Genomic DNA, 12706 nt, shown 5'->3' with positions numbered 1-12706 from the left:
ATGGTGAATACGATTATGGCCAAAATTTTAATCCTTCATCAGGGTGGACAAGTCTGTGTTTTGAACTCAGTGTTTTGAGGACACCTTAGTATGAACCACTGTTCATTCACATTCAGATGAGTCTGTTGAAGGGATTTGGCACCTGCTGAATGCTCAGTGCTGCTCCTTGTACAACTGTCTGACTGTCTGACTGACTGGGAGGAGACCCCCCCCCCGGGCAGACCAGTGCAACATCTCAGCAGCTCTGTTCGCCCTTATGTCACTCTGACCGGGACAAGCAACTATAAATATGATGGAAAATATATAATTGATCATTTTAACATCAAAGAGATCGGTCAAAAGATATTACTCTTCTCAGGTTCTGCTTAGGGGTGGGAATCAACGGAGGCCTCACAATACAATATCATCACAATACTTATGTCACGATACAATATTATTGCGATTTTAAAGATATTGCAATATTCTGTGATATATTGCAATTTATTACCTTTTTTCCAACTTCAAATTTTTCCCAATTTCAAATTATGTCACCAAAAGAAAACTTTGTCAACCTCTGTTTTATCTAAAAAGATACATTTCCCTGTTTGCTTATCTCACTTCAATTTTATTGCTGCAAAATGGGATTGTCAAGCAGACAAACTGACCAACACATATATAATAAAAGATAGATACTTGGCGTCTGTGTATCGATATAGTATTGCCACGGAAAATATTGCGATACTATGCTGTATCGATTTTTTCCCCCACCCCTAGTTCTGCTGCAGGAAACATTATTCACCCAGAGCAGATATGCTTTCATTTTTTTCTTACAAGACATTCAGACCTTGCAGTGCCCAGTACACCAAATCTTAATGTTGTATAATTTATGTAACAAATATTATGACAAGGTGGAATCCATTAGTATACCTGCAAGGGCTGTAAATGACTGAACACCAGATTACATAACCATACTTATCATGTCCTTGAGCGATTTTGAAGGCCTTTCAATAAAAATAATGAAAGTTAATCATGTAAAACAGCACAGTGTAACGATAATGTGCACTCTACACAGTGTGTTCCACACTAAACAAATAAGAAGACTTGAGTGATGCTCACTTTTCAGTGGAATTAACTGCTGGATGCTGAGAGGTTCGTCTTATGATGGAGTATTGAGTAAATTGTCATTTACTTTCTCTTTTTTTTAAAAGATGTGGAGTATTTTTTAGTACATTTTTTCCATAAATTTGGGTTTGTTGTCGGTCTTCTCAGTTTACATAAAATAAACAGACTCTTGCACAGTACCCTGGTTGTCCACTAGATGTCTCCTCATCTCTACCTCAGAGTATTGATCACATGCTGTGTGTAAGATAAGCATCACGTACTTTACCTCTATGGTCTTTTGTCTCTGTTGTCTAAATGATGCTTCACCTTTCTCTGTTTTCTTGCGCTAAAATATGGGGTTTTCTTCACATACTTCCTGAGCAGTCACTCCTGGCAGTCACTGTAAACTATCTTTTCTTTCCAGACCCCTTCCCCAGGATGCTGCCATGACAACAACATTGTTTGTCATAATGACAACTCTGTGATTATGTAAATATTTGCTCGTAGGATATCAATATGTGCCTGTGGTGACAACATGGTTATTAATGATCATGTTTTTTGGCTGGTCTAAATGAATACTGTTCCACTGACTAATTAACTAACCACAATAAATGTAAAACTACCCTGTAACGGCCTTTAGGTGGCAGTAACCTCACAACTGATGCAGAATTCTTTAAACACATGTACAGTATTTATATTTTTCTGTTTGCATCTGTTTGGTTTGTTTTATGCCTGCAATTAAGCAGGCTTGTCAGCAGGACCATCTGTGATGTGTTGCTCTATGGTCAATGACCCATCTGTGTCTGTCTGCCTGATAAGGTTAATGGTGATTGACCTCATAAAAGGAGTCAACTGAGAGTCTTGTGTCAGACATTGAATTGTACAAAACCTACCCCTAGTCAATGTTAGTAACTGTAATGCCTTGAACTGAAAGAGTTCTTGTTGTAGTTGTTGTCTTGTGTCTTTTATTGCTAAAGCTGCAGTTATGTGGCTAGTTATGAGAGATGTAATCAAGTTGATTCACTTTTTCTGAATGGACTTGTTTTGTCAGTGGTAAATGTGAATGACCAACCAATTGCCTTTGTGTTCATCAGCTGTTGTCCTCTGATGATAAAATGGTTGCACTCAGTGTTGCCATGGCCAGAAGGAACATTTTCCGTCCCGTCTGACGTAATGTAATGTTCAGTTAGGTATGTCTTTTTACTTTTACATTTTTCATGCTGACTCACCAGGCCTCTTAGAAAAATGTATTGAAGTATTTACTTTACCTAAACCTGGAGCATGGGGAGCTTAACTATCAAGATATCCGTTGTTTTCGACACAAATTTGTTGGAGATATGACAGTGAGGCACATGTGTTGGCTTGGTAACCAATCTAGTATCCAGTGGCAACAGAGGTCTATTGAATGCTGGGTGGCTCTGTGTTTGCTGGTGTGCCCACCACTCTCCTGTGTCACCAAGTCACAGAGGCACATCCATATAGCAGCTCTGAATAATAGTAGGGTTGTGTAATATTCAGCTTAGGAGTCAATATTGTGTGTGTGTGTGTGTGTGTGTGTGTGTGTGTGTGTGTGTGTGTGTGTGTGTGTGTGTGTGTGTGTGTGTGTGTGTGTGTGTGACTGGGGAGGAGTCATCCAAGCACTGATATTACAAATGCTCTTTGTGTTCAACAACTTAATGTACTGACCTGCAGGTGGTAGCACTCTCTGTCTGACACTTTATCTGTCTCTCTGTCAGATGCATACAAATACAAACAAACACACACACACACACACACACACACACACACACACACACACACACACACACACACACACACACACACACACACACACACACAGGTTATGTTTAAGTCCTTATTTCAAATAACATCCCTTCTTTGCATTACATTCTCTAATAAAAACACACGTTTTAGGATTGTCTCCGTTCTTCGTCATCATTGAGTTCCATCCACATCTGAAGGCATCCACTGGGGCAGAGGCAGACACAACAGGATAAGTGTCTTTGTCTCAGACTCCTGTCTGTCAGAGACACCCCCTCCCAGCCTCTCCTCTATTTGGGCGGCTGTTACAGAGAGGGCAGATGGCTCATTACCATAAATAGGACAGGGAGAGAGAGAGTGAGTGAGGGGGCCGTGCACACCGACCAACAGGACCATGCCGCCCAAAACCAAGGAAATGGGAGGCCGTTGCTAGGAGAGAGGAAAGACAGCTTTATGGCAACACAAAGCTGATTCCCCCATCCGACCTCATCTCGCTCCCGCCCCCTCGTTCCCTGCTCTGGGGACCGAGCCTTGAATCTGCTGGTTGGGGACAGATGGTCGATGGGCCCCAACGTCTCTACAGCTGGACACAGGCTACACTGACACAGTCAGACCTGGCAGGACTGAATCACACCTTATCTTGTCCAACCTATGAGGAGCAGGAGCAGAAAGTGCTGAAGCCCAGGCCATTAGCTAAGAATAGATCCACACTTGTTGCCCACGGGAAATGTGTGGTTGCACAATAGATGAATATGTTAAGTTGAGTTTGTTTTTGAAGTAGTGTAATGCAATCTCTAGGATGAAAATCATTCACTGAGGATAATGACAGGTTGTTTTTGCTTTTCTATTGCTGCTATTTAGTTCCTATACAATGAATGGCAACGATTTGGTCAATCCTTGTATAAGGAAGTTCTAAAATGATATACCAACCCACACAAAAAATCCCAACATGACTCTGACGTAAATAGAGTGGGATTTTTTTCAGCCACACCTCTGTTATTTTTAACTTCTCTTGTGTTTGCCAACCTGAGCATTCCCATTTGAGTCATTGCCCTTGTTTGTTAAATGTATCCATCCATATGCAAATATAAAAAGTGCACCAAAATAAGGGAGAGCGGGGTGAGGAACTTCAAAAGTATATCAGCCAAGATACCACCACCTCTGAAACAATAGCACATCTGCTCTCACTAGACCTCTGGTTGAAAGGGCAAGAGCAGCCAACTGTCTCACAGAGAGGAAGGAGGAGAAATCAATTGAGAAAAATAAAATACAAAAATTGTTAGATATAAATACATCAGTGTGGTAATTATTGAACGGCTGTTCTGGCATAGTTTGATTTGAGATTACACACAAAAATCTGCTAATTTCTTGTAATTTGCTATGATAATTAATGTTAATTGATTTTGCATATTATCCTTGGGGAATAGGGGTGGGATGTTTGACAGCATCACGTGTATATGAGTTGAGAGGGAAGAGGGATGGGGAAAGAGGTAAAAAGGACAACTAACCAGAATGTGCAAAAGAAAGTGGCAGCAGAATGACAAGTAAGCAGAATAGAGGCGGTCCTGCATCACCTAGCCATCCGCCCTGGTTGCATAGGAACACGAGGGCCATGCCTACCCTGCAGACACACTCCTTTCCTCTCTCCTCTGCCACGCTTCATTACCCAGTACTCAGCCAGGCACAGAGAGGCACTGCACCACTTTCTCCACACTACAGCCGTGTGCCCACTCACAGCATCGCATCCAAGCTCCCCGTAAACCCGGGCAGGGTATACGCTGCACCCACAGGCATCAGGTCACACTCACTTTATATGCATAGTGCAGAGACAACATTGGGAGGTCTGCACTGGTAAAATACTAAGCAGTGGTTCCCAACCTTTTTTGTAAGACGTACCACTACAGTGACCTGTTAGATGAACTCAAGTACCCTTTCATCAGCACCACCTGTCATGTTCCAAATGTGTTAAACTGCAAATAACTAATAATGATGTAAAAGTGGACATAATAACGGATATTAAAGTATTTTTTTTATACAATTGAACTGTCAATGTTTAGGCCAGTTTGGTTACATTTGCTTACTACTAGGACTGGCAGAAGCTACATTTCACTTTATCCCTTACTTGTGGCTAACTATTTAAACCATTCATCTGTTACTTTTATTTATTTCAGCCATTCATCCCTCATTGTTAGCCAGCTATTTATCCATCGCTGTTAGCAATTTAAATATTTTATCCGTAACTTTGAGCTAACTATTTCAACTGTTTATCCATTAATTCTAGCTTTTTGTTTCAAACAAGTATTCATTAATGTAAGCTATCTTTTTCAACCATTTATCCATTACTTTTACCAGCCAACTGTTAGCTTTTAGCTAACTTAACGGCTTGCTTGCTAACTGCTCTAAGCATATGGTTTTCTACACAGCCTGATCACAACATTGTTCACGTGGTGTTTCAACTGTTTTAATATAGGATTTCTTTTTTTTAATCAAATTGTAAATTGTATTTAACAAATCATAACACAACCTGCAGCAGTACTCTCTTGGGTAGGCTACATGTACCCCGGTTGGTAATCAGTGATACTTTGAGTACCCCTTCACCAGTTCACAGCTATACTTGTCTGATTATGAATTTATAATTGCACATTTATCATCTGGTTAAGGTCATTTTAAACTGTACGTTAAAAATCATGTAACTGTTTATCTGTGTATAACATTACAAAACAGACTGATTATTGTAGTGTATATAGGCTACATGAGAAAACACAACACACTTATTCATACTGCTTGAAGAACATTAGCAAGCCCTAATACGTGTCATAGCCCACTACGGAGCTGGTAGTGCCAGACAACACTGCTGGGCACAAGACCACTATTGTCCCATAAGATAAAGTGTGTTTGTGAGCAAGGCAAGGCAAGGCGGAGAGGACCAGATTCTGTGAAAAGATAAGAGGGTGTCAAAGAACAAAGCTTCTGGTGTTGTGTTGTTGTTTACAGTTAAGTCATCAGTCGAATGTTACTCCAGACGTCACGACTCCAGGTCGCTGATTTTAAACTCTAGGTACATGTCTGAGTGGGTTTTCTTTCCTGTATCCTCCTCCTGCTTCTCAGTTATTTGACTACAAGTGTTCATTTGCCTGCAAGGAGCAGTCATTAAGGTTGAATAACACAATTTAGCTTGGCAATAGAACAGCCAGGGATCAATGGGTTAATTCAATTGCCTCGGCGTGTGGTGTATTGTATAGCAGGGCGATTTGAAGGGAGTCATGCAGTTTTAGTGTGCTTGAAAGTACAAAGAGATAGCATGGATATTGGTCAATAAAGAGAGAAAAGAACAACACTGAAGGCAACAACATAAAAAAGACCAAAGTTCAGTGCTGTGTGTTTTTGTCTACAACTAAACAGTCAGACAAATACAGATGATTACAAAGGCAGTCTTCCCTACACTTGTCAAGACAAATCAGTCAAGTTTCGGAAAGTTCTGTCACTGCATAGCCTACAGTGTAATGACTTCCAAATTAGTCATTACAAAGATTGTTTAAAATGTATGATCAGTATTGATGGGTAACTCAAACAGAAGAATGTCATTTGTTTATTTGCTTATTTGACTGAAGTTTTTAAACTACAGATTTAACTGACAATGTGACTGAGTATTTTGTTGCAATCAACTCTCTAGAATCTTAAAAAGAAGTAGTCACGGCCAAATCAGATTCATAATGAGTCTTTATATTATGTGGGGTGTTTTGGGCTTTATCTGACCTTTTTAGAGATGGCATATGACCATCATTCTTAGATTGCTGCAGCAGTGTCACATCTTGCTAGAGGGAAAGCATTTCTAGCTACACCTCTGCTTTGGCCCTTTGAAATGATTAAAACCAGTCCCTTTGCTTATGTATGTGTTGCTTTGTGAATGGGTACAGTACATACTTTACCTCTTTGTTTACGAAGCACTAATTACTAAAATGAACAAGTAAAAACTGGTATTTAATCCCTATACTAAACAGCTAGTTCTGTCTCATTAAGCCCCATTAATAAGTAACTTACTGTCCTTAGTTCATGCTGGCATGCTTAATCCTCCACTGGAACAAATTGACACTTGGGCCTGTTTATACAAGCGTTTGCCCAGTCTAACCTGAACAAATATAATGAATCAATACAGAATTACAGGATATTTGTTTGACTGTTGAATGGATCATTCCTCTGCCCTACATGTTGAGCATTTTATTGCCTGTGCATTGAAGGAGGCACTTATCAGCTGACAGATAACAGACAATCAGCACACTGCTGACACAATTCATGAGACCCGGTTAGCAGAAAGGATTGTCAAACAAAGGCTTCTGTAGGCAAACACACTCTTCAGTTGAGGTATTGCAGGCCGGCAAAAGCTGGGAGAACCTCCAGGGAAAACAAACCTGGAGAACAAAGAAAGTGTTGCATTTGAAACAAGTTGACCACGCCTGGTTGCTCTGCTGACAGTTATGGGGCGCGTACAGGTAACATTTACACCATTTCAACTGACACGAAAGTTCAAAAGACATGAATGTAGCCTTTAGGAATACTTAAAGATAAAAAATAAGATTTTGCTTGTGCTTTGTTTGTGCTCTCTCCTCAAACAACCGTGGTTTGCTCCTTCCAGAGCAATTAAGTCTGGATTGCAATGACTTCTTAGTGCATGTCCTTACACAGCAAGTGGCCTCTGGCAGCTTCACACACAGTTGAAGAATGCAAATACTACCTGTTTAACCAGTACTGACCATACCCTTATCTAGGAAAATTAAATTTCATATAGGCTCAGTGTATGTGTCTGCACATGTGTCTGCGTGTGTTTCTGAATGCATCTATGTGCACGTGTGTATGTGCGTTAGAACTCTTTAATATACGTCACAATTCTCTCGATGGCTCTTCCACTTCGCATTTCAAAGGAGGTTCAAACTAATTAGCTCAGGGGGCAGGTTGCCTGTTGGTCTCAGTCCCATAATAACGGCAGGTGATTGCTCCAGCATGTAAATCCTCTAAAAGGACCAGAACAGCGACTTTAAATAGTACACTTTATAATATCTTCACCTGTCCAAGGTACATAAAGTGGAAATAACCAGAGAAAACAATGGATAAAGCCTGGAAAATTGTGCATAGTGGTAAATATTTGGGGTAACATCATAGTCCCAGAATGCTGTCATTACACAACAGCATCTACTGTTCTAAATGTTTGAGTGAGAGCAAGCAGTAGAAAGAAAGGAGGTAAAGATACAATACACGGCATGTCTCTAACAAATACGTGTATGTATAACACTGTGTTTTGAATCTACAGTAATGTGATCTTATCTTTTCAAGTTTTCACCTCTTTACTGGCTGTGTACCAAAGTGTCAACATCTGTGTTCCCACTCCAGAAACCAAAGCGAGGTGTAATGAGAAAAAAAGAAAGAAAACGGAGCGAGAACAACAAAGGCAGGAGGACAGATTGAATGAAGAGCAGCATACAAACAGGGGTTGTCACTAATAGAGAGTTTTATGAGCTCCAGACCTGCTGAAATGGAGTGCCTGTGCGCGTGCAGCAGCTCTTATCGGCTCGCTGGCAGTAAAGGGAGGGTGAGAGCTTCCACACTTGCGCTCCGTAAAAATGGTCTGATTCATTTTCCGCATGAGAGGGTCTCACTGGGGCGGCATCAGACCAGCCAGTCCACACAGATTTATGGTCCATTAAAGCAGCAGGCCTCCTGACCGCTATGCCACCATGGGCTGGCTGCTAAGACACACTGCACCCTCATTCATGCTCGGCCACTACTCTCCATCACAGGCTAGCTTCCTCATTGTTTATCCCTCCATCAGTACCATTTTTACTGCCTTACATGAACTACTCTCATAGTCTGTAATCCTACTATTCATCACCTCACTCCCTTTGATACAAAGCTGTTTACTGTAATTATTCTCCCCTATTGTTAAGTTAACACAGTTCTCACAAAGACTTTTTTGTTATTCTTTCATCTCACAAAAAGGATCATTCCTAAAGTCCCTCATAAGCTCCCCTGGGTAGACAGCATTTTATATGGTCCAGGAAATACTCCAATACCGCTATGAAAATCTCTGATGGTGGTCAGTGGGGCATGTTGTTTTAGCCTAACAGCTTTTACAATCAGATTAGCACCATTGCAGGCACACAGAATAATGGGTCTGTCTTTTCAAGGCATCCTCAATCAACTGTTTCCCTGTGTGATAAATGCATCTTGCTCTCCTCTTTCTCATTTGCTAGCTTTGCAACTTCATCATCCCTAGGAGTGATACTGAAAGGAAAAATGGGGCAGAGTCTATGCAGCAAAGGCCCTAAGAATAGCTCAGTGTGCAAAAATTATGCCACAGCAACCTGAGCCGTGGCTAAAAAACATGAATGAATGAATTAATACATATAATGGTATCCAGAGTGCTCTGCCACCACTGACAAATCACTTCCCACCTTCTTTGTAGGACAAATGAATATTACCACATTTAATACCATTTTTAGGCATAAAATATAGGCTACATGTATGTGTTCACAACATACCTGAAGAAACTGACACAAAATAGGACAAGAAACTCATTGAAGCATCCTGTTAATGAAGTACTAAACCACAGATCAACAAAAATACTTTCCAGAATCTCACTCAGGTATTCACTCTGACACAAAGACACCATTGCGCCACTGCAAAGCCTGTTTGTCCAGTTGGATGAAGGGGAAAAACAAGGGTGTGCATCAACACTAGTGCAGAAGTATTTACAGCACTGCTGCATGGCCGCTATTGGGGTTTAGACACAGTAAAAGCAAACAGACAGGCTATTAGATCAGTCCACAGAGAGCTACTCATGTACGCTTATGAAATGGAGTGGCTGAGATGAGTAAGGTATCGCCACCATTATGTGAAAGTTACAGTTTGGTGTGAAGTCAGTTGGCCAGTAAAGCTGCACTCAACAGATAGCCTGGAAAAGACACAAAACCGACCTGCTGGTTTTCCTGTAGCAGAGTTTTGGCTCTAAAAGCACACCGTAGTTATGTGAATACCATGTGCAATTTAGATTTTTCACACATGCACAGAGAATGAGCTTCATCTGGTGCTGGGAAAAGTAGGCTACATAATTGTGCTTTTCTTTTTCTTCTGATTTCTTTTCTTTTCTTTTTCTAAATGCTCAGGCATCACCCAGCATGTGTCTGTTCACGTTAGCTCGTGGTATCATCGTTTACTCTGGGAGGGGCCCTGATGAGGGTCCACTATCGTCATGAGGCTGGGTGTGGTGACACATTGTTTCTCTCCGCCCCGAGGTGTTTGTGTAGCCTAAATAACGCGGGAGTGCTTGTGTGGGACCCGTCCGGCTTGATCACTCGCACACTTTATTCAATTATTATTAATCCCATCACTACTTCACTGTATACCTTATCACTCATCAAATGTGTTTAAAACACTATAAACAAATTTACCTCCTCTATGTTGCGTTGCAAGCAGCTGCCGATAAAAGTGAGAGCACATTTCACGATGCAAAATAGGATGGCGTGCGCGTTCGCGGGGCTCTTGCGCTGCGGCAGTTGCCAGGGGAGATAGGAGGGGAGGGGTTTTTATTGGCTGAAGTGGGTCTGTTGCCATGACGACGGCAAGGGGTTTGGTAGCGTTGCCGTGCGCTGTGTGATCTGCGCGCTGCGTGTATGGAGGAAGCAGCTGCTGATCTGATCTCTGACATTGTGTGAGACAGACATCTGAATAAACTGCGCACAGACGTGTCTTTAAACATACCGCACCGAGGCACGCCGTGCATGATTGTAAGTATTTTATCCTTTTTTTTAATTTACCTGTAATTATATAGGATTTGGGTGGATACGGATTGTGTTCAGAACAAGCGAAAAGTAAATGTGGTCAAGTGACTTTGCTTAGAGCAGCCAGCATGGCAGAACAAGCGACAGCATGTGGCCAGCTAGCTAATGTTAACGTTACTTCTCTCTGCTCTCCAGGCTCATATTCATAGCACCCAATCGTGGTCGTCGTTTGATATATTAATATGGAATTACTATACTATTCTAGATAGTTAAAATGTTATGCTAACGCTAGCAGTAGATTTACCTTCACTGACCCACCGAGCTACTGCTAAAGCTACTTTGCCTAACGGTGAGTGAGCTAACGTTGGTAACGTTACAGCTATCAAACCTACTCTTATTAAAGCTGAACAAATGTAGGTAACTAACCGAGGATAAGTTATTTTGTAACGAGTCCTGTGTTTCGGGAAGTGTGCAATAGCCCACGTCATTAGCTACATGTAACTTTGTATTCTCATTGTGTTAACGTTACTGGTTGTGAGTAGTCTTGGGTTTGTGGTGAGTAATGCCACCGCCTGCCTAGCATTAGCTACTAAGCATATTAGTTTTCTTTGCTAACAGCACTTTCATTTTACGTTTTCCACTGGCTTCGGCTTTGTGTGTCACTAAAGGTCTTTGGTTATCGCGTAGTTTTCCAAGTTTTAAGTTTGTAACGTTAGACAGTTATATTAAATCATTTTTTGTTGGTTTTAATTTAAGACTCATATATCTCTCTCAAATCTATAAATAGTTGAATATTTCATGGTATAGCTATATCGACGGTGCCAGAGGTTGCTACACTGGCTAGCTAACGTTAAGCACATGATGTAATGGATTATCACAAGATTGTCCCAGATACAGAGTGCTCTACAAACAATGTCAGTGTAGGAAAATATCTCAGTTTAATCCAGTTGGATATACTTTATATGTTGTTGTTGTTGAATAGGTCTTCATTTACTTTATGTTAGCCTATTCCACGTGTCTGGTGTTGGCTGTCTGCCCTTGTAGTCTCTCTACCTGCAGCCTGTCTGTGTTTTATTTACTGGACTGGACAAACGACATCTAAAATTCATTGTGTGCTGAGGTTTCTGGGTGTAGGCTATTTAAAAAAAAAAAGTGATAGGAAAATGTATTTTTCTTTGTGAGGTTATGACATTAATGTAGACTGACATTCTGTTCTTGCTTGACAGTTGTTAAAGCCCTACTGATAAATAGAAGACAAAGGCAACCAGAGCTTAAGGGACGAAAAAAGACAAAAAAGAAACAGATGTTGTCAATCTGCCATTATTTTATTGCCAGAATCTCCATGGTCATGTTGTAGGTCAAACCATCTGTTGTCTTTGCTGTTGTTTGTAGCTCTAGCATGTATCCACTCCTGTACATGTTTTTATGTACAGAAGCCTCTGAAGGGTAAGGTCTTTTGCCTCCCAGAATAGATGAGTCTGCTAACTTTACTGACATTCGTTACTATAAATAAGAGTTGTCGTAACCCAGGGATGTGGTTATTGCTGACGTGAAAAGGCTTTAATAACTACACGGATCTAAAGTATTGAGTTGAATTATCTTTAGTTATGCACCGTCATAGGGTTTTGAATTTGAATTGCTGGAATCAGCCTTTAAGACATTGTAGTTAGCAGCATTTCTCCATGGTTTGAGGTCCTTTTCTTCCTCAGTAAGAGGTGAAATACAGGTGAGCTAGGAGGCAGACTGCCCAGTCTTTGTGGCTATCATAATCTTTTTGTATGAGTCTGCTACTCACAGTGCACAGTGTTTCAAAATCTAACTGGCAGACTTGAGAATCAGATGCTTTTACTGATGATAGCTTGAAACTTAAACAACTAGTTGTTGGTATCATTTTTGTCATATAATCTTAACGGTTAACCCTGGGTATTGACGTAATGCCCGGATCGACGCATTATTCAATGTATTGCTCCATGTCCACGTTTTGACTATACCATTACCGTAGTAGACGCCGTAGAATCAAATATCTAAAGCTCCTCTCGAACTCCCATGAATGCCACACTTCATTATTACTCCTTGGTAAACACATTTGTGTC

The sequence above is a fragment of the Perca fluviatilis genome, chromosome 19 (genome assembly GCF_010015445.1).
Source record: "Perca fluviatilis chromosome 19, GENO_Pfluv_1.0, whole genome shotgun sequence".
NCBI classification, from domain to species: domain Eukaryota; kingdom Metazoa; phylum Chordata; class Actinopteri; order Perciformes; family Percidae; genus Perca; species Perca fluviatilis.
This window is presented reverse-complemented; position numbering follows the sequence as displayed.